At 38.9% G+C, this 23,868-nt stretch overlaps 1 protein-coding gene across 1 annotated transcript in view; it reads left to right on the plus strand.

Moving 5' to 3' along the window:
- KLHL14 (kelch like family member 14) overlaps positions 1-23,868 on the plus strand; it is a 101,354-nt gene that overhangs the window by 52,902 nt on the left and 24,584 nt on the right. The window lies entirely within an intron of this gene.

Consider the following 23,868-nt stretch of genomic DNA (forward strand, 5'->3'; position numbering starts at 1 on the left):
GTGAAGGGGGTGATCTTCAAACACATGTGCTTCCAAAGGTGGGGAAGAGGAAGAACTTGAGGAAGAGGAGAGTCTTGACAATTATTAACACTGTTCATACATGAGGAAGCTTGGTGGGCCTGGTCTTGAAATCATGGAGTGTTTATTTGGCAATGATTTCTGGTCCAGAGAGCATCCATTCTGTACTTCTAGTACTTCTAACATGCCCTTCATCTCGATGAAAATTGTGTCTGTCTGGTTAAGTCATCTTCTTACTCCGAAAATGTAACTTTGTGAAAAATGTGTTTTCTCAGTAATCCTGGATGCTTCTTTTTTTTAGTTACTCTGTAAGTACTAGTGTTTGGCAGAACATCATCCTGGGCCCTCGTCTCATCCTGAACACGCTTCCTGCAGCATGGCATCTGTAACAGTTCATGATGGGCCATTCATCCTAACACTAACCCTAACCCTAATCTGTATTTTCTTCCCAGAGCTCTCTCTTGAAACCAACTGCTGTATTTCCAACTGCCTCCTGAACATCTCCACTTGGCCTTAAAATCGTTATCTTGCCTTCGAACCCATTGTCTTTGTTGGTCTCCATTGCGGTGAATGGCATCTTCATCTCCCCAACCTGAAAACCCAGGTGTCATCCCTGACTTGTCCCTCTCCTCCAGTCCTTTCTTCATCTTGTCAACAAGTGTTGTGATTTTTATCTTCTGTATCCACTTGAATCTATTTCTTCATCTCAATTCACCTTGTCGATCCCTAACATAAAATCTTTCGCAAATTCCCAAAAGTAGATTCCCAAAAGATGAGCTCCAGCTCCTCAGCAGGGTTTCTAAAGCCTGCCTCCCCGGATTCACTTTATACCCATTGTCCCGTTCCACACCTTTCCTCCAGCTTTTCCAAACTACATGCAGATCCCTGAGATGTAGCCTTTCTGACACCTAGGCCATTGCTCATTCCCTTTCTTCTGCACGGAATGCTCTTCCGTTCTAATTGCACATACAATTGTGCAGCTCTTGCTCTGTTTCAAGCTTTGTGCTTGGAACTTGGGATACAAATAGGACATGGCCCATATTATTAAGGTCGCCACAGTTTTCCCAGGAAACATACATGACTCAGTTCTATATAATGTGCTAGGTCAAGATAAAAGTAGGCAAAGATTGCTAAGGGAGCACATAGCAGGACACCAACCTGGCCATAAATGTCCTTCTGAGCAGGCGCTTTCTGACCCACCTCTAATAAATAATTGATTTCTTCTCTGTGTTTTCACAGTTCCCTGCCCAGACCTACCTTAGAAAGCTTATTGTTTGTTTGTGTTGTAGTTGTTTAAATGTCTACCTTCTTGGGGAGGGGGAGATAAATTAGGAGTTCGGGATGAACATACACACACTGCCATATATAAAATAGATAATCAACAAGGACCTACTGTATAGCACAGGGAACTCTACTCAATATTCTGTAATAACCTAAATGGGAAAGGAATTCGAAAAAGAACATATATATGTATATGTATAAATGAATCACTTTGCTGTACACTTGAAACTAACACATTGTAAATCAATTATAATCCAATATAAAATAAAATTAAATTAAAAAAAAGAGAAAACCCAGTCATGATATATATATATATACACAAAAGGTATATATATAGACAAAGGGTATGTATATATATACTTCATGTTTTCTAATCTTCCAAATATATTTATTTTAATATGAATTTCTTCTAAAAGCAAAAAAGTTAAGTCAACAATATCTATAAAAGTGGGGGATGTAAAATACATTAGACTTTTTTTGAAATATTTGTATTAATATATTTGAGACAATATTAAAAGGTCTAAATATGAAACAAAAATACATAAATAAAATAAATGTCTACCTTCCTAGGCTGAAAGCAAGAATTACTGTGCTTTATGTTTCTTTATAGCCATTGTGTCAAGTATATGTAATAATCATTGAAGAAATGACTGTGGTACCTAAATTACAATAGCAGCTTAAGCAGACCTGGAAATCAATAAACTGACAAACATCAAAGTCAGTTACCTTCACCTCTTATTCCTCCAGTGATCAATTTGGATGAGAGTTAACATCAAATTATTTGAGATATACATAAAATGTTATACAGTGAGGCCCCAAGGTGCTTATAGTTGTTAACGATGAGAGAAATTCCAATTCATTCTGGTCTTCAAAGAGTGGACTTATGGGTTATACACATATCTTATTTATAGTTCAAGTTCAAACATTGTGGGCAAGCTTTGAAAACGTATTCTTTCTTATGAGCTGTGTATTAAAACAGGTACTGCTAAATATCTGTTGAAATAGTGTGTTTCCACCAAATTGTAGCACATTTTGATGAAACTTGCAGGTGCTATTTTTACAAAATGTTCATGGAAGCTAGGCTGTACCAATATTGTGAGTATATTTTATATCACTGTAAAAATACACAAAGATTGAAAATAGGATGGCGCTTACCATAGTGACTATAAAATGTTGAAATTATTTTTTAAACTCTGATAAGTATAATAAGTCCAAAGATATACGGAATTTAAGAATTGGCTGTCTGTGTAAAAGTTGCTCTTAGATAAAATATATGACACCAAATACAGAGGGAAACCTATGCCTCAAATTCATTTTATTCAGTAAAAATGCTACACCTCAATCTAGTCTGCTTTTTGGTGCCAGGGCCCATTGATTTTTAGTATCTGGGCTCCCTTGCTAATCATAAGACCCTCAGTAAATTATTTACATGTTCAGAGCCCTGGCTCTTTTGGTTTTAAATTCTGGGAAATGATCCCTGCCTACCTCATGGAAGGTACATGGGAAAAATCCTTATAAACTGGAAAGTGACATACAAATATGATGAGTTCTTGTTATTCCAGGCAGAGAGAGAACAACGTAAACAAAAGCAGAGTGTGACATTGCATTTTAAACTTAGGAAATTGCAAAGAGTTGGGAACTGCTGAAAAGTGGGTTGAGAGCAGGTATAACGGGTCAGGTGAAAACCATTCAGATCTTATTCTATAGTCAGTGGGGAGTCACCAAAAATCTTTGAGCAGGGTAATAACATAATTAAATCTGTGTTTTAAAAGTTAATTTAGGGTAAATTAGAAAAGGAGAGGTTGGGGACAGGGTAACCATTTATTACATAACCCATGCAAGGGATAATTAGGGCCTGATTTACAGCAATGGCTATGAAAACAATGAAAGAATGGCAAAATTAAAACTCATTTCATAGTCGAGTTAAACTTCATTTGGTAATGCTGGACACTAGGAGGTAAGAGACAGTCTGGCTTGATGAGCTAAATTGAGTTGATGCCTTTGCTCAAAAGAGGAAACCAAGAAGATTCAAGTTTAGAGAAGGATGGAATAAGTTGAGTCTTAAACACTGAGTTGTGGTGTCTCTATCCATCATATTCAGCTTTGTGCCTGGCACGTTGTAATTGTTCAATAAATATTTGGTGAATGTATCAATGAAGGAAGGAAGAATTAAAGACTGAGAGAGATTTAAGGGAAGTTATCCAGGAAGGACTGGAAAATATTGGTCTATATGACAGAGGAGAAAAGGCTGGAAATACAAATTCTGAAGTCAGCATGTAAGCAAATTGAGATCTGAAAGGAAGAAGAGATGGAGTAAAAAAAAGAACTAATGACTCTAAGAAAATAGGATTATGTATGTCCAATGCCTGGCATAGCATAGAGTTCAATAAATAAATATTTGTTGAGTACATGAATGAAGGAATGAATGAATACCAACTTTTCAGGAGTAGATAAAGGAAGAACAGCTGGGAGTCTTGTAGTAGCCCTTTGTTTTGCCTGAAGTGTTTCGTCTGAATTGTAGACTAATTCTACAGTTCATCATCTAGCTCCCATGAGGAAATGTGAATTCTATAGCCTAAATTTCAGGCAACCATGCGGAATTTCTTCTCCTTGTCCTTCTCGCTTCCACACGTTTTCTTTCCAGTTCAATGTATTTACTTAAATCTATCATCAAACTGCAGTTGTAACAATTATTCTTTCCTTAAGACTGCCCATAATACAACAATGACAGGAACTGATAACACTTTTTCATGTATTAAAAATGGGCCAAATAGAACCAAAATACTCAGTGCATTCATTTACTGTGACCCATATATACAACATGTTGCATGAGACGTTTTGGAGCTATTGGTCTAATACCTTGACCATCGTTAATTAGGAAAGCCAGTTTGGAGAGAGAGGGCACTTCAGTCTCAATCAGAGTTGGTCTTACTCTTAAAGGCCCAGCCTAGACTAGCAGATGAGGACAGCAGGGTGAATAAGAATATGTAAATAATAAGAAATTAAACCTAAAGCTTTTAGGAGTCCTAATGAAAAAGGTTTATATCTACAAAAACAGTATCTGAAAAATACTAAAAATATAAACTAGATACAAAACATCATGTAAAAAAACCAATTTCTATGGAGCTGTTACAATGGAGGATTACTGGACTGAATGTCAATATTATGACATAGTATGAGTGTGTTTCATGTTTGGTAATTGCAATTATTGTTGCTTTTGTTGTGGTCATCCATGTACAATGCTTGGTGTCAGTCTATTTATCTCTTGTAAAAATAAAATATAGTGTGTGTGTGAAAAAAAAACAATTTCTAAATATTAATTGTATCAGTAAAGGGATAAAATTGATTGTTAGAATTCAAGCAAACTACAAATCTCACAATTTGTAAAATTTTAACCTTATCATCCCCTTTCCTCACCACACACACGCACATACACACAAAATCAAAGTTTTTTCATAGCTGATACATGATTGATTTATTTGTATTTACCACTGCCCTTTGGTTTTACCTACTCTCTGAAGAATTAAATAACCAAAGAGCAGGCTGAAAGGAGGTAACAGAAGAAATAATAATATTAGAATAGTATAGGAACCAGACCACTGGTCATTGAATAATCATGAGTTGACTCTATTTTTAAAATAGAGTCATCATTTATCATTAGAGTCCAAGAATTCTTGTTTCTCAGTTAATAAAAAATTTTCCATTAAAATTACTTCTAAATGTCAAGTGAAATGTAATTCAAAAAACGAGAACATAAAATTATGTCTGTTTTCAGAAGCACCATTAAAGCCTTTTTGTAATTTCACTGACTTTTTCGATTTTCCAACTGACGGTGCACCTATAGACATTTTTGCATCTCATTATTGTGTAGCAGAAATGAACTTGGAACTGTTTTTGTCAGCTCAAAGACCCCAGTTGGTTTGAATGATATTTCCCCACAAAGGATGATCATATTGATTTGCTACAGTCATCTTTGACTATTAAGGACTCAGAAAGTCAACTACCACTTGAGATGAGGAGCTGTGATTCACATAAGACCTTAGGTTAATATGACAAGAAAGGGTAGAAAATGTGGTGAAACTACTTAATCCAAAAAGGATCATCCATAGTTTAAATGCACGTGTTATTTGTAAAATCTGGGGGATTACTTTAAGGTAAGGAAGATGACTTTTTTTTTTTTTAATTTTTATTTATTTATTTTTGGCTGTGTTGGGTCTTCGTTTCTGTGCGAGGGCTTTCTCTAGTTGTGGCGAGCAGGGGCCACTCTTCATCGCGGTGCGCGGGCCTCTCACCATCACGGCCTCTCCCGTTGCGGAGCACAGGCTCCAGACGCGCAGGCTCAGTAATTGTGGCTCACGGGCCTAATTGCTCCGCGGTATGTGGGATCTTCCCAGACCAGGGCTCGAACCCGTGTCCCCTGCATTGGTAGGCAGATTCTCAACCACTGCGCCACCAGGGAAGCCCGAAGATGACTTTTTTTATTCTTTCAACTTCTTCACTAACATGTTTGCTTCTTAACTGAAAGCAACTTACTGTATTAAAGGACTTACCTGCAGATCTTTTAAGTTATTGGAAAATTTGGTCTATTTAAAAAATCTGTCTTTAACAATATCAGCATAGGATATCTCTGCTAAGTATGTGTCCATATGAGTCTCTAAAAGAGAAAATAAACTATTTAGATTGCTTTCAGCACTGAAGTATGAAGTTCAAGTGTAGGTTACCATGAATAGCTAGAGAATGAGAGAGAGATTTTGTCCAGCTCAGATACTTGGAATTACTTAGGAGAAATGGAGTAAAGAGAATAACGTTTATATTATTCTCTAAATCAGCATGGTCTGCATCAGGAAAAAAAAAAAAAAAGGACACCAGAGTTTTAAAGAGATCCCCCAAATCTTGTCTTACCGTCGTAATTTTCCTCTTTGTTTTCGTTGGCCTTACTTAGAGCCATATCTGAGCATAGTTCTTGATGCTTTTTCTGGGGGGCAAGCAAAGAACAGTGTACACCATCTAGTGGCTTAGTTCAAAATTGCAGCAGTGCAAGAAAGGCTTTTGAGCAGAGTGCAGCCATGACAATCAGCAGACTGACTTCTTCCACATTTCTCCAAGAACCTGAGGAACGCTGAAGGGGTTGCCAGGAATTCCAGAGGGAAGCCCTCACAGCACATAAAAAGATTCGATCAAGGAAGTTAATTTAAATAGCCCACTGTTAAAATCCTACTCTATTCTGACTACATATCTGTAATCACTCTGCTTTAATGAGAACTTTTTGCTTGCCTGTTTAGTACCAGAATTAATATTCCTACTGTAACACTGTTATGTCAAGAAGTGAGCAACTTGGATGGGAGAGGAAATAGGTTCCATTTATGATCATATGCTAAGTGAATTGCTTCTCTAAATCATCAACCAAAGCTGTGGTTGCCAGTCCATGAACTCCTGGGGAGACATGCAACTACCACAAGAACCTTGAATCCACAGTCACAAGGCACATTTTCTATAAATCAAATGTACAATGTCTTTTACGTACACTGGATTCACAACTACAATTCAAGTGTAATTGGTAAAAGAACATTACTAAATTATCAGTAGTTTATTTGTTATGTGATTTTCATCTATATAGATTAGTATATCATGCTCATCTAGGAATCCAGAAAATGCATTTATTTATTTTTATACAGTTATATGTAAATTACATAAAAGATAGACTTTTAAGAAACAGAACGGTCCTGACTTCAGCAGTGCTACTTCTAAGATTTGTTCTAAGGAAATAATCATTCACATGTTCAAAGATATTCACATCAGTATTGTTTATAAGAACAATTAATAAGAACCAAACTCAGGTGTTCGACAATTAGGGGTTGCTGAGTAAGTTTTAGTTAATCCATACCAAAAAATATAGCATACCACTGTTAAAAACGACCAATGAAAATCTATACTGTTTTGAAAATGAAAATACCATACATTTACAAGTGAAAAGAGCAGATTAGGAAAGCAGATATATCATATGCATACCATTTTTATGTATTTGTGAGTAGGCAAAGAAAAAGTGTAAAAGGATATCTTTTATCCCATGAAAAATGAATAATTTATTTTTATCAAGCATAATATAAGAGAAAGAAAAGAGTCAAGGATTCTTCTACTGAAGTTTTTGTCCTGAGCAAGTGGAAGGTTAGAGTTGACACTGACTTAGGTGGAAATGTTTGGATGGGAAAGCCAGGGGTTTGTTTGGAGGCATGTTGAGTTGGAGAGTCCATTTAGTACCCAAGTGGAGCTGTATTGAGGTGTTTAAAGTCATGTGGCTGAAAGATCTCTCAGACAGTGAGTGATGGAGGTGAGACGAGATTTCAAAGCCAAGCTCTGGGGGCATGCCAGCGTTTACAGATTGAGTTGATGAGAAGCAGCCAGCCACGAGTCAAACTAGAGAACAGCAGTCAGGTAGAGGAGGATCCAGAGAAAGTGGTCTCCTGGAAGGACACAGGTAGAGAGTGATCTGTGCTAAATGCTGCAAAGACATCCCATGAGTTGAGCACTGGGAAATGACATTGGTTTGAGCAACATGGACGTTAACAACAGCTGTTTCCATGAAATGATGAAGCTAAAAGCCTAATTGAAAAAGCTTAAGTGAAAATGGGAGGGGAATAATTGGAAACCTTGAGTAAAGACAACTCTTCTGAGAATTATTTATGTAAGGGAAAACAGAGAAATGGGATAGGGAGGAAAACAAGGATATTGATTCAAGAGTTTTTTTTTAAGGTGGCAACATATCAGCATGTTTCTCTGCTGATAGGAGAGGTCTGATAAAGAGGGAAAAAATTAAAGACACAAGACATGATAAAATTGCTCAGAAAAATATCCTTGAATAGTCAAGAGGGAATGGGACACGAACGGAGGACTTGACTTTAGAAATGAGCGTGGATGGCCCATCCATCCTTAATAACAAAAGGAAGCAAAAGGAAAGGCGAGTTTAGATAATACTGATGCAGGTAATTTGGTAGGTACAATGCTGAGAGCCTGCGGGAGTTCTTTTCTAAATGTTATATATTCTCAGTGAAATAGAAAACAAGGTTATCAGCTAAAAGTAAATCAGGGAGCAGATATTAGAGAGCTGAGGAGAGAGAACAAGGTATGGAGTAGTCATTTAGGACAAAGGTCAGAAAACTTTTTCTTTAAAGGGCAAGGTGGTAAATATTTCATCCTTTGCAGGCCATTAGGTCTCTGTTGCAACTATTTAAATCTGCCATTGCAGCAAAGAAACAGCAGTAGATAAAATGTAAACTGATGGCCATGGCTATGTTTCAATAAAACTTTATTTACAAAAACATGTGGCGGGCCCAGTTTGGCCCTTAGACAGTAGTTTGTTAACCCTTGATGGGATAATAAATGGTGTAGGGGAACACAGTAGGAATTTCAGGCAACAATAACATGAATTTTAAATGATGGTATAAATATCACCAGCCACATGCAGTTGTGTGGGGCTGGATATAACCAAGATTTGGTTTTTCTACAGAAGTGTGAAGAATGGAGAACGGAGCAAGAGAGTTTAGAGTGTGTGCCAGGAAATGATTACAAGGTGAACATTGAAATCTAAGCTGAGTCAGGAGGGAAGTAAGGACATGAGGGCTACGGGGTATGAGGGACAGTGGAAAAGAGGAAGGTAATGGATTTAAGCCTCACTACTAGCCTTTGATGCTCAGATGCTTTTCCTGAGGGAAGACAACAATTTATTGGCTATTTTACTGGAGAGTAAGAGCTAAACAGTGGTTCGTACATTATAGAGTAACAATGCTTAGAGTAGTTACCATTCTGTGGGGTAGACGTAACGCTACTCCCCATTTTATCAGCTGGAAGGGAAGGAGAATCCACATTGACATGGACGCTGTGTTTGAAGGACAGTCTTGTTTACAATAATATCTAATTTTTTAGTTATTAGGACTACTCCCTCTCTTCTTCCCCTATGTTATTATAAATATGTTCTTGCTTAGTCCTTCTCCACAAATAATCCATATATCCATTGTCATGTTTTAGTTAAAGGTCTTTTTTTCCCCCTCTCAATGTCTCCCTCTTTCCTTGTCTTCACCTCTTAGCCTTTACATGTGGTTATGTTTTACCTTTTCTGGGTCGACACTTAAAGGTGCTTATACTCTGCTTTTTTCTCCCTCTAGACCTTTCTCTTTTTTGTTGCGTTTATGATCTTTAAGATGATGGCTTTTCTTTATTTTAGTAGAAACATGTGCAGGTGATGAAAGAATGTTAGCACGATCTAAGCACAGGATCCCCTGTTCACTTGGTTAAGGCTTTACTGCCCTCCTGAAACCTTCACGGCCTCTCTACTGAGAGTCGTTGGCTCTTTGGTATTCAAGGACCTCCCTGACCTTGTCTTGCACTACTTTCCCAACTTTACATCCTATTGCTTTTCAAATCTTACTTTACACTCCAGCCCCACAAAGCTCCCTAACAGTTCCCCAGGCACCATGCCTCTGTGCACACAGATGGCATTGACTGGAATTCCCCGAGCCCCTCTCCATCAGTCCATCTCCCATCCTTCCTTCAAGGACCCATCACAAATCTCCTTTTAGCTCTTATTTTCCAAGACAACTAAAAATATTACTCTTCATTTGCCTCATCCTTCTCTGTACTTTGGACTTATGTCATTAACTACAGTCTACTTTGCATTATATTTTCATGTGCACATAAATTTTTCCTCCATTGGACATGAGCCCCTGGATTCTTCTCTGTTTTATACACAGCACACAGTAGGTGTCTGATATATATTAAGTAAAAACTAAATGAAATCTCTTATCTTCACAAAACATGTGTTGTTAGGAAGTTAGTTTAAACCACATAAGGATCATCAACATACGTCTTGATAATATGGGGACCTGTGTCACTTCATCCCAGCCACAATCCAAATGTGAATCTTTTGGGGACCATACATTTCTACCCCAATAAGCCAAAACTATGTTTTAAAGTCCATTCCATATCAAATGTATGCTTTACCAATTTCATGCTTTTGTCAACTAGTTAATATTGCAAGTGAAGGAATTTTGCTTGTTTGCAGATTGTTTTTGTCTTTTGTAAAATAAAACAATGTAAGAATATTTGAAGGAGGAACAAAGGAAAGGGGACAATCAAAGAACTAACTTTTATAGTTTGTCTGTAATGAGCCTGGTGTGTTCCATAAGTTATCCAATTTAATTGAATTCTTCCAATAGCCCTGTGAGGTAGATATTATTACCCACATCTTACTGATGAAGAAAACCATGACTTCTAAATTCACACAGTTAAATGATATCAAACCTAGATCTGTATGACACTCTACTGTCTTCCATTTTAAAAGGCAAATTGCACATTAGTCTCCAATATTGAACCTAGGAGCTAAAGCCACATGCTTATTACATTGTTAGTCTACCTTAACTAAATTGCTTTACTTTCTCCATCTGAAATTTAAAAGTATTGGTTGCAAGTTACAGAAATCCAATTCAATATAACTTAACTATTTTGTCATCAACTTAACAAATATTTATCGGGAGCTCTCTGTGTGCAAGACGTTTTTCTAGGCACTAGGGATTCAGTGGTGAGCAAGACAATCATGCAGCCACATGGGTAATATATTAGTATATTGCCTACCTATGCAGCTAATATATTAGTATGAAAATATTTTATAAACAAAAGATCTGTCGAACAGTTAAGACCTGTTAAGAACAGTACAGCAGGGTGAAGGAATGGTGAATGAAAGGGCAGGCTTTTTATTTTTTTATTTTTTATTTTTTTTGTGGCAAAGTCAGAATTTATTTGCAGGTCACCAAGCAAGGGAGTGGGAGACAAATCTCAGATCCACTCCAACTTGGTCTTTGAGTTAGGGGGTTATTTATTTATTTATTTTTCTTTTTTATTAATTTTTATTGGAGTCTACTTGCTTAACTATTTCACTTATATGTGGAATCTAGAAAAAAATGGTACAGATGAACTTACTGGTAAAGCAGAAATAGAGTCACAGATGTAAAGGACAAACTTACGGTTACCAAGGGGGGAAGGGACGGTTGGACGAATTGGGAGTTTGGGATTGACATACGTGCACTACTATGTATAAAATAGATAACTAATGAGAACCTACTGTATAGCACAGCGAACTCTACTCCATGATCTGTGGTGACCTAAATGGGAAGGAAATCTAAAAAAGAGTGGATATATGTATACGTATACCTGATTTACTTTGCTGTACAAGGGATGCTTTTTAAATGGGATTGTCAGAGAAGATCTCCCTCTCTAGCAGACACTGAGCAAAGTGAAGGCGTGAGCCATGGGAATACACAAAGGAAGAACACAAGAGACAGAGGATAGCAAGTGCAAAGTCCCTCAACCAGGGATGTGTTTGGGACGTTGGGGAGATTCCCAAGGAAGCTAATATGGCCGGAGCACCACTGGGGAGGGGACAGTGGTTGGAAAGGCGGTTGGAAGGGTGGCCAGCAACCATGCCATATGGTCCTCGTAGGCCATTCTGAAAACTTTAACGTTTATTTAAGGTAGATGGCAAGTAAGGAAAGGACTGACAAGAAGTGAAGGTCCTCATCTGATTTGGTTTTTAAAGGATCATTCTGAGAGCTCTGTGAACATTGAGCCAAAAGGGGACAAGAATGAAAGCAAGGAGACTGTTAGGAGGCTTTCATAAAAGTCCAGTGGGTAAACGGATCCATGGGCCACATAACCAGGAGGGCAGGGGCCGGCCTTATGGACGATGCAGAAATAAAATTTCAGAACTGTGGTCTCATTTCTCCTCACTCCTCCTCTCCTCTTATCTCTCCTCATTTCTCCTTGCTCAGACCTGCTTCTCCATTGCCCCAAGCAGCTCCAGGATCTGTGGTCAGAAAGGAAAGGTTTCCTCTTGTCAGTGCCAGGGTGCAACCCCCTCTGAAGGGCCTGGCTGGGTCATGGGACCATCTCAAGACCAATCGCTCACTGTGTCCAGCACTGTGATTTCGAGCCCAGATTTATGGTCCAGGGGATGGGGTGCTCTAAGGATACCTGGAAGGAACAGCGGGATAAAGAAGTTTGCATTTTCTGTGTTTGGGGTTTTTTTTTTTTTTTTTTTTAAAAAGAGATAAGGCAAAGCACCCTGTGAAGACAGCAGAAGGATGTAATGGCTGGGGAGAGATTGAAGATTGTGCATCGATACCTGATGGAGCCAAGGCCCAGTGACTGCTCCTTTCTCTGGCTTTCTCTGCCACAAAGCTCCTGGACCACTGTACACTCCTGACAGATGGTCTCCTATGTGTCTGTATTAGTGTTTCAACTAATACAGTGACTGCACATTTCCCAAGAAAATAAAAAGGGCCATAGTGTCAAATAATCCAATAAAGGCTCTAGTACCTATGATGAGACAGTGTTGAGCACTAGCGGATTCTCAGGTGATTTGCACATTGATTCCAACCAGAGGAAATGTGGAGCCCATGTTTACCCAGAGTCCAGGAGCAGTCATGTCATACATACGTATATCCACGATCAGTTTATTGAAAGAACTTCACGTATGGGGCCAACCGAAAACAACTTCATTTTTTTCCAACCACAGATTTTCCAAAACCTCTCTATTGGATGTCTCGTCTCTCCCTGTGGCTACACCTCAGGAAGTTCTTAAAGCAGCCCCAGGTGTCTTGGGATGTTCAATAGAAACCTTGTTCTCTAAATACACTTGAAGTTTCTCTGTCTCCTATTGACCCCCAAGTTCAGTGATTAATAGGAGAACCGACAGGACCAGCATGTAGTCATACTCACAGCTATGAGTTATTACAGGGGGGAAGTATAAGGCAAATCAGCAAAGGGAAAGGGTGCATGGGGCAAAGTCCAGAGGAAACCAGGCTCAAGCTTCCAAGGGTCTTCTCCCAGTGGCGTCACGCAGGATGCATTTATTTCCTCCAGTGTCCGATTGTGACAACACCTGTGAAATGTTTTCTACCAGAGAAGTTCATCCGAGGCTAAATACCCAAAGATTTTATTGCGGGCTGGTTAGGTAGACATCTGCCTAGCACATACCAAAACTCCATACTCCCAGAAGAAAAGCAGGCACTCAGCATAAATCCCATTTTTTGTACAACTTGGGCACAGACAGCCACTCTTAGTTAAGGTTGTGGCAACACTCTTGAAATCTAAGTTCCCTAACATCAGCCAAAGTCCAACCTTTCTAGGAAAGGCCAGGCCTTTGTAAGGATAACGGTTTCAAGCCTGCTGTGTTAAATCTTTCCTGCACACTGAGGTTGATATGAGGGTGAGAAAGGCTGACCCACCCTTGGATGGAAATCAGCCATGCAAGTAGTCTGGTTCAACCAGAGATAGAGCTGGAGGAGGGGAAGGCAAAGGGAGAAAAGCTCTTATTTGCCTGGTGTTTTTAAAACCTGGCTTGCAGGAGGTAAATGCGGTAAAGCTGACTTGGTTTTCTCATGAGCTGTCTTTATGGGCTCTGCTGTGAACCTTTTTCTGAAGACTTCCCACTGTCTACCACATAGCTTCTGTTAAGGTCATCTTGAACTAGCAATTAATCTTCTTGGGTGGGGGGGTCCTTTCATGGCAGTTCTAACCAAACAGACCCACAGCTCAGCCCACAGGGAGGTACTGGGTGCTATTGTTCCACCAAACCCAGAAATGCAGGCCACGTCTGCCCCCGCTCTCTCCCTGCACACTCCCATCACAGACGGCTCCCACCAGCCTCTTGTCTTCAGACTTCTCCTTTTGCTGGCCAAGCCCCAGACAGCACGGAAACATCTGGTCCAAGATTCTTCCACCAGCCTTTGCTTTTGTTTTTGGGGTGGAGGATGGGAGGAGAATTCTGTTCCCCCGTGGACGGAAAATGCCCAGTGATTCCACAGTCTCCCACAACCACTCTCTTAAAAAAAAAAAAAAATCCCTACCCACTAATAGTCTTCCACATCATTGTATATGTAGGCAAAATGTTTGTGTGTGTGCGTGCGTGTGTGTGTGCACAATCACATGACCAGTGAGACACAGATTAGGAACCACTTTTAGAAAGTCTGGCATCAATGGCTTGGCACAGACCTTTTTTTTTTTTTTTTTTTAAACAAAGCTACATTTATTGAGCACCAACTATCTGCCAGACATTGACTTACAAAAGTGCTGCTTTCCATAGAAACGGAAGGAAGTAATTTACCAAAACAGTTTAAGGAGTTCAGTTTTTCTGACCCAATTTAAACATGACTGTTTGGACCAAGTCTTTTCGGGATTAGTGTGACTGTCGATGTACCTAAGAACAATCTCAGAAGCATACTGAAATTTCAGGTTCCTGGACCTAACCTTAGAAATTCAGATTCAGAAGGTCAGGCCTGGGACCCAGGAGTCTGGGATGGGGCCCGGGTGATTCCAGTGCAGGTGGTCTGGACCAGCCTGTCGTAGCTCAGGAATGCTCAGACTCTAGAGTACCCGTGGGGTCTGTAACATGCAGTCTGACTCAGGATGTCCAGGGGGGTCCTGGAGATTCTGCATTGCTCATTATCCCCCGGGTGAGGTTGCTGCAGGTCCGTGCAACATACTTTGAGTAACAAGAACTTAGATGGTCAAGTCTCCCAGAGGCTGGTTCATGCAGCACTTACCCGCCAAAAGGCCCGACACAACTCTTTAGATTAGCTTCAGCCTTAGGGTCTCAACCTAAATTCTAAGACAATAAAAGTGACAAATAGTCATGCACGTTCATAAATATATTCCTAAGTAAATATCACTTAACATTCAATGACTCTCTAGCTTTACCAGTAAAAAATGGTGCCAAAAAAAGGAGAAAATGGAACTTCAATATTCATCATATTGCCTACACGTTTCCCTGTTCGGATCTGCACAGCTCCAAAAAGTTGTCTACTTTTTCCAGCAATACAGATTTCAGAACTTTCTCAAGAGATGGTTCTACGTGCCTTGTGATGGCCAAGACCAGGGGCTCATCTCCTAAGATCATGGATGGCACTTTCATTTCCCCTGTGTGTTATAAGCTACTGACTCAGTACAGTCTTCATTGCCCAGCCCACCTGCCCTCGTGCTTCCCAGATCCAACACATACACATGGGCTCATGGGAAGGTACACATGCACACACCATGAAATGACCATGGAGGAGTATATAACAAATCCTTCTGGATCTTTGCAACGAAATGTCCTTTGAAATCAAATAAGTGCAATAGCCCAATGATGTCCTGAAACGGCAAGCGCAAATGCCGTGAGGGGTGGTCTGAAAGGAACGATGGTATTGCTCACTGTTCTAATAATCCTACCACCTGCTTCCAGAACCATCAGGTGGCTCCAAATACCAGGAGAAATTCAATTAGGATAGAGGCCATGACTGCTTGTTGTCTAAGCAGAGAGTGCTCCAGAGGGAATTTGAGTCGAGGAGTAGGCTGCCCAAAAGGACAGTGGAGGTAAGAGCCCACCCTTTTTATTTGCTCCCATGTTCCCCAAACACGTTTTCTCTGGCCTCAACATAATAGCTGATATAGTATAGTGATCATAGTATTAAGGACATTTTGGAAATTGATCTAATTTTAATAATCATTTTTATAAAAATAATCCAATTAAAATATATCCCTAGAACTTAGCCTAAGATCTGGCACATAGTAGGAGCTCAATAAGTATTTGTTGAATCCATGTTCCTTTTACTGATGATGACTTTTGCTGCTGTGACAACCTGGAAAATCCCGTCTTGGTTTTATGATTTATCTTAAGTCTCACTTTCTCCCTGAAGTTACAGTTGCTTCCTCCCTGAAGTTACGGTCACTTCCTCCCTGGTGCTTCCATTGTTCTTCTTCTAGAACACTGTGTATTCTATTTCTCTGTTTACACATTCTCTTTCTCTCTACACTGTGAGCTCTGAAATACAGGAATGGTGTCCCAGAGTTTAGCACAATAACTAATCCCTCAATACGAATTTTTGAATGAAAAAATGAATGAAGAGGTTGATTGATTCTTTTGCTGTCTCCTGGATTTTAAAGTGAACCACTGGAGTTCACTTTCCAATACTGAGTATGTGTGATCTACATCAGAAAATGCTTCTTTACAAATCCTCATTCTATGAACCATACCCATTTCCTTCTTCCCGCCGTCAGTAACTATGGGGCCATCATCTAAGAGAATTTAAGCTGTTTCATAATCATTTTTGCTATCCTGTTGCCATATCATTCACAGTATAAATAGCCCTGGCTCCTTTGACCTTTGTCAAGGATCTTATTTTCACACGTTAAATAATGTGAGTTGCTCTACTACTTTAATTCATTTACAGAGTTGACTATTTTTTTTACTGAGCCTTTTTAGGTGTAGAACAATGAAAAGTGCAATTTCTCACTCCTCCAGAAAGACATGATCAGGAAGATACTGTATTGGCACTTAGGAAAGGACAAACATCAAAGCACTAGCATGTTTCATCAATGTGTCTCTGAAAACACACTTTAAAACAGAAAAAAAAAAAAAAAACCCTAGCATTTGGAAGAAATTGCAGTGTTCATTCCCAAAGATGTTTTACTTTCCAAAAGTGAAAATAAAACTATTTTAAAATTCTAACTAACATATCAAGAACTAAACAAAACAAAATAGTTGGTACACCGCATGGTAATAATAGAGTCGTAATTTGAAAAGTGAGTTTTGCTTGAATAGCTAATAGAAGTCTTATTTTAAGTCCCCTCAGCCTCCTCTGGTTGTTAGCATTTCCTTCCATTTAAGTGCTCAGAGCTAAAACTGTAAATCAACAAGGATTTATTGAAAACCTTTGACCTTGGCACAATTAGGCCTATAATAGATCCTAAAGAAATACGTCACAGTCTTTGAAGAACTTACAAACCTCCTTTGTTTAACACATGTTATTGCATATAGGGTGACATCCATCCTAGATGCCATAGAATCCTGATCTAAGGCATATATCTTTCTTCCCTTTCTTCACTTTCTTTCACTTCTTCCCTCCTTCGCATCTTCTGGTACCCATACATTTTTTACACCTTCCAAAGAAGTAAATGCCACAGTCTCTCTTAGTTAGCATTCACTCATTCATGCTACTAACATTTATTGATTCACTAATATTTCTAATTACTGTATTAGGTATAAAAGCTGTAGTGATGCCTAAGGCTGTACTATCCTATGTACTGGGCATTGTGGTGGGCATAAAGCTATAGAAATGACACAGTCTGGCCTCAAGGAGCTTACAGATCCTTTAGGGGATGACACACAAAAGACAGATGATTTTAATACACTGTATCATGACTTGGCAAGTATAGGGTAAAGGCATGCATTTACTACAATAGTGGCACAGAGGAGAGAGTCACAAAGCAATACTCATTGTCAGGAAAACTCTCCCTTAGATACAATTTTGAATTATGAAAGAGAAGCAAACTCTCTTGTTCTTGCATAGCCTCCAAAACCTAACGCATGGGCACTCTTTTTCAGATTTATACATTTCAAACGCACTTCAACAACTTTGTCTCCAGTGGGACTGTGGGATCCCAGCTCTGTGTGTGCAGAATAAGTTGGGAGTGAGGAGAAAGTGTTGGCCACCTTTGGGTTAATTCAGAACCTTCACCAACTCATCACTGGATTCAGACCATGTGAATTTCTTACGGGATTTAATTTTCCAGACTCACTATCTATAATGATCAAGTCATCCCCAAATACACAAAACATTTCCATTTATTTGCAGCTTACAAGGATAGTAACCATCCATATACAACAGAAAAAAAAGTAACAGAACCTTTTCTGTGCATTATTTATTCAATAATATGTATCAAGCACGTGCGTCATGTAAGATGTTTGACTATGTGTCTGTTTCTACCTCCAGAGAAGCACTGGACAAATTTCTAGATCTTTGCAGAAAGACAGGATGGTAGGATTAAACTAGTAAAATTTTAAACATTTATGTTTCTCAATTATACTTACTATAAAATTGAAGAAAATGTAAGAAAAAAATTTCTCTACAATCCTATGGCAAGAAATACTCTTTCAATGTCATTAGACTGAGGCACCTTTCTTTCAGGTTATATTCGTTTTCAACAGCATGTAATTACTATTTGAATTTGCTTTAATGAGTAAATATTGCACAAATATATATTCTAGCAGTACCATGCTTCCAAAGTATCATTTATTTTGCCAGTATAGATAATTCCATAGAAAAGAACACTTTAAGAACAGAAATCACGTAACTATAGGCAACTTATGATATCAAGAAGTCAAAAAGCAACAGAAAAATGTATACCATACAAATGGATTTGAAACATATAGAAAGATGCTCAACCTCTATCACAAATGAATGGAGATTTAAATTTTAACTAGACACCAATTGTTCACCTACTGTGTTGGCAAAGGTACAGATATAAAAAGGGGTACGATGTGATGGTATCCATTAAAATGTAAGACACACCCATCCTTTGGCCCGGAAATTTCACTTGGAGGAATTAATCCTACAGATAAATGCTCGTGTATGCGTGTTGTGGACCCATGAGGACACTCGGAAGACCACTGTTTGTAATAGCAGCAACCTCCAACACATCCCCTTCCCTCCAGCCCCAGCGCCCCTACCTCATCCAGCCTCCATCGTCCCTCATCTGGACCACAGGAGGGGCGCCCTGCTTGATCTTCCTCTTTTCCCTCGTTCACTCCTACAACATCCCTAGGAGCCAGAGTGATATTTTTAAAACATAAATCAGATCATGTCCTACTGCTGCTAAAACCCCTCCAATGCCTTTCCGTCATGCTAAGAATAAAATCGACACCACTTATCCTGGCTTCTAAAGACCCATCTACCCAACCTCTGCCTGCCTCCTGACTTCTCTCATGCCTCTGTAGCCCTCACCCTCAGTGCTCTAGACACAGAGGCTTTCTCTGGGCTGCTCAGGCACGCCCAGCTCATTCGTGCTCCAGGGTCTCTGCAAGGATCCCTTCCCCTTATTTTCTCGCAATGGCCCTTTCTCACCCTTCAAACTTTACCTTCAACGCCAGTCCCCAGAGAGGCCTTCCCTGACCACCTCAGCTAGCCAGGCACTCACTCTCTAACACACTGTCCTGTTTTTCCCTTTTTACATTGTCTGTCGTCGCCTGGGTGTGTTCCTGTGCATTCCACTGTGTATTTGTTTACATTCTTCTTTTACCTGTCCTTTAGGTCTCGGAGAGCAGGGACGCTGTCAGCTTCATTCGTTGCTTTATTACCAGCAACCAGAAAAGTATCTGCACATAATGAGTGTTTAGTAAATGTTTGCTGAGTGAATTAATAAATGGCCATCAGAAGGGGATAGGACACGTTATAGGACACCCCTCAGATGAAACACAGTATGGCTGTTGAAAAGAATGGGCTGGTAGGCAATCCAAGTGTCGTCCTCCAACCAAGACTGCACCGTCGCACAGATCTGGCCTCGGTCTCCCTCCCAGACCTCCTCTCAGATCCTTCTGTTCTTGGTCTTCTTGCTGCTCTTGCTACACTCCACATCTGTGCCCCAGGGCCTTGGCACTTGCTATTCCTGCATCTACGCCTACCTCTACCCCTGCATGGCTCCGTTACTCACTTCTGTCAATTCTCTGCTCAAAAGTCATCTGTTCAGAAAGCCCTCCCTGACTACTCCCAAAATTCCTCACCCTGTCCCTTCCCCTCCTTGGACCCAGCTTTACTTTTCTTCATTGCACTTATCATTTGAAACAAAAGTACCTATTTATTTGTGTCCATGTTTATTACATGCTTCCCCTGACTCGAACGTTCCTTGATGCTGTCATGACCTCCCCAGCGGGTAGAACCTTGCCTCGCATACAGTAGCAGCTGAACAGGTCTTTGATTGGTGAGGAATGAATAAATGAATGTATTCTTGAGTGCAAAAAAGCAAGGTACTAAACAGTGTGCCCATAGAATGCTGTGTCAATTGTATTAACAAAAAATGACCCGTATATATAATCTCTCTGGAAGAAAAATCCAAGAACACAATAACAGGGATGGCTTCTGCAGTAGGGAACTGAAAGCCTGAGAGGCATAAGAGGAAAACTTATTGTTCCTGTATATCATTATTTTTTATAAGACTGTATTTTTATAAAACATGGGCATTAATTACTTTTTCCAAAAAATTATGTCATATTTGACAGTTTTGCAAGTTTATGTATTTGAAGCCAAAAGGAAATCAAGACCCTCATAAATGTTACTTGAAATGATAAACATTCAACAGCCATGTATTTAGCAATCCTATAAACTTGTCATAGCCCTATGCAATCTTGTTTGGATGTTCATGCAAATCTGTGGTTGCAAAGGATACCTATATTTTCTGTTGGAAGAGGTATATATATTCCTTAGCTATAAAATATGGGAGGAAACAGGAGTGTGGATCTTAAGTAGAACAAGGCCTTCGTAAATGCAGCAAGACCCCTGCACATTTTATATGCCAGGAAAAGGGCCTCTGTGCCCAAGATACTTTGAATCTGCTCGCAAGGTTGAAATATGCCCTCGCCGTTTGAAAAATAAATAAAAACCCTCTGCCAATAGACTCTACCCATCCTTAACTAGCTGATTTGGTCAGTGTTTTTCTGGCTCCATCAAATACATGTAAATGTGTCTTACTTTAAGACAATCCACTATTTGAATATGTGGATTTATAGAAAAAAATGTAAAAGAATGTCCACTTGCTTTAATTATGGATTCTTTTAAATATGAAAATAAGAAACATTTAAACTGTGATTCAATACCAAAAAATTATACAGAAATTTCAGGAACACCATCATTGAACACACAGGTACTTGGTAATTACTTGCTGGTTGGATGAACATACCTATTGAAAATCAGTAGAGTGAAATGGATGAGAGCATGGGTTGGGATCCAGATATCCCTGTGTTTGGATTCTATCTCTGCCATTCATTAGCTGAGTCTGACCTTCAACAAGTGACTTAACCTCTCAAGGCCTCAGTGTTTCTTACAGAAATAAAATGAATGACCAATGCCTCCCTAATAGTTAGTTATATTAAATGAAAGATATAGGCAAATAAAATATAGATATATTTTATCACGTATTATATTTTATCATGTATTATAATATCATATATTATTTCCTTCATGTAATTTCTGCCTGATTAGGAGCAAGTAAGAATGAATCGTAAGTGCTGTTATATTTTCAGAGATATAATATAGGTAATTATATATAAATATAATTACATATACTCATATGTATATAGCACCTGCACAATGCCTGGCACAGAGTAAATGTTTGGTAAAGGGTGGTTCCTATTGTGAAAAGTAACACAAAATACTCTGAGAGTTTGACTCTTCATTTTCATATCCACAAAGACCAATTTTGTGTACAACGTGCCAGTACATTTCATTTCACTGTACAGGGAGGGGTAAAAGAATATGTGTCACTGAGATTTTTGTGGCCTTAAAATTATGGGAAAACAATTAACAGGTATGTAAGTGAATTGTGGCAGAGATTCAACTTGTAATAATGGCTAACATCTATTGAGTGTATGATGATTAGTCATCCTGCAGAGTAAATACTGTGACTTAATATCCTCTCCAAGGATGGCCTACTTCCTACTTTCTTAATTAAAAATATTAAATGTAAATGTTTTATTGAATTTCCCAGACTAGAATAGAATAGCAGGTATTTGGAGTGGGAAAGGCAAAAATGGTACAAATTGCTTCAAACTTAGAGACTAAATGAATGTGCTCCCTCGGATGACCAAAGGTTTCTTCCTTTTCAGTTTTCTAGCTTTTTTTTCCCCTTTCCTTTTAGCACTTCGAGTTTGTTTAATAAAGTTGAGAATTTTCACAAAGGGCCTTATGAACACGTGTTATTAGATTTTAAATCTGATTTGAAAGTGCCTCTCTCCTACTCCCTGTGAGTAAAGTGACCTTTTTAAATGGAGGGAAGTGGGTTTAGATGACAGTCATGATAAATGCGGTCATGTTCACTCAATAAAATAAGGCCCAGTGCATTTGAGGATAAATCAGTGAAATGTACAGCCCCACCTGTCTGTCTCCATCATTCATTTCCACTGTCACTTTCACAGTGGCTGATGGATCACAGTCGCTGTAAAATTAGACAGCCTTTAATCTCATTTCATCCTGATTAGCTTCTCTTTACCCTTTCCCTCTAACTCACTGACTGACACGCTAAAAACTCACACCGGGCTGTATATGAACAGGGAGTACAAACTTCTCCTCCGGTACCTGCTTGTGAGGGCGAGGCCGGCGTGCATCCCTAGAGAAATCTGGAAGGGAGAGGGCATGTCTTCCTTGTTGTTTAAAAGATAATCAATAATTGCGGTACCCAGTGCCATTTTAAGCAGATGTTTTCTCTTGATCACTGCCCTCTTTATTTTGCTTTCGTTCAGGTTTAATCAGAAGTCAAAGAAATGAGGTCTTTTGCAAAACTCAAACATTGATTTCATATCGATTTTTTCCTAATAGATTTGGAGCGTTTTACATTCAGAATAATCCCAAAGAGTTATTTGTGTGTATTTATAGCCTCTCAATTCACAGTAATAAATCAGAAAAGACAACAATTCAGGAATGAAAATGCTGAAAGAGCCAAGAAATATAGCATACAAGGTTTTAAAACAGGAGTAAAAATGGGTAGATAAATGAGAATATCTTCAAGCAGCCTTTATATTAGCATTTCAAAGACCTTCTCGTATTTTGAAAGTTTCAGTAGTTAGTTTAGTGCAATAGTTTCATTTGTTTGCATAAAGCATAACAATAGGGGTAATCAAATGAGAAAGAGGCTTAAGAATAAATCATGTATTCTTTCCTTCACTTAATTTCTGCCTGAATGGGAGCAAGTAAATGGCAAGAACAAAACACAACTGTTGTTCTATTTTCAGAGTCTGTGCTTTATTATAAAGCTGGACTTCCGGTTGAAAAGAAGATAATACAACTTTTTATTACTTATAAAATGTGGGCATTGAACTGACCAAAAATTTTAAATAAATATTGGAAGACTGGTAGTCATAAAGTAAGTTGGTTGTATCAGTGGCCGCTGTCCTTACACGCATGTCTCATATGAGTATATGCTTACAGGTGACAATGCTGTAAGTTTACTGCCCCGATGGCATTGTGATAAACCAGAGTAGCACCAGGCTGTTCACAAAATACACAATATACATAATATATGGGTAGCATAGTTTTGTTTGGTGTTTGGCAACCAGCATCATAATCCAAACAATGATGAGTTAATTTAAAAAAAAGAAAAAAAGATGTTCAAAACGTATCCAGTCACCCAATTTTAGTTGCTGCATGAACTCAACATATACTCTGCCCCAATGGGCTCTGAGAAGTGAAGCCTGCAGAAGCTATATGGTTAAAAGCATTTTCCAAAGACATAACTAAGGGTTGAGGGGCAGAAGGACATTGCTGAAGTGACTCCCTAAATCAATTGACCTAATTCATGGGCCACACAAATCCCTGGCACGCCCAATTTCTACATGATCCCAGAAATCCAGGGTTTCCGTACCAATGTCTTCTCCCTTGTGGCTATAAGTTCGAAAATAGTGAATATTCACAGCAAAAATGAATACATAATAGAATAATGAAAATTCCTAAAATCTTTTCATATGAAGCGTAAACGATCTGATTTGCTCTTTCAGAG

Source organism: Balaenoptera acutorostrata, chromosome 13 (assembly GCF_949987535.1).
Source record: "Balaenoptera acutorostrata chromosome 13, mBalAcu1.1, whole genome shotgun sequence".
Lineage (NCBI taxonomy): Eukaryota > Metazoa > Chordata > Mammalia > Artiodactyla > Balaenopteridae > Balaenoptera > Balaenoptera acutorostrata.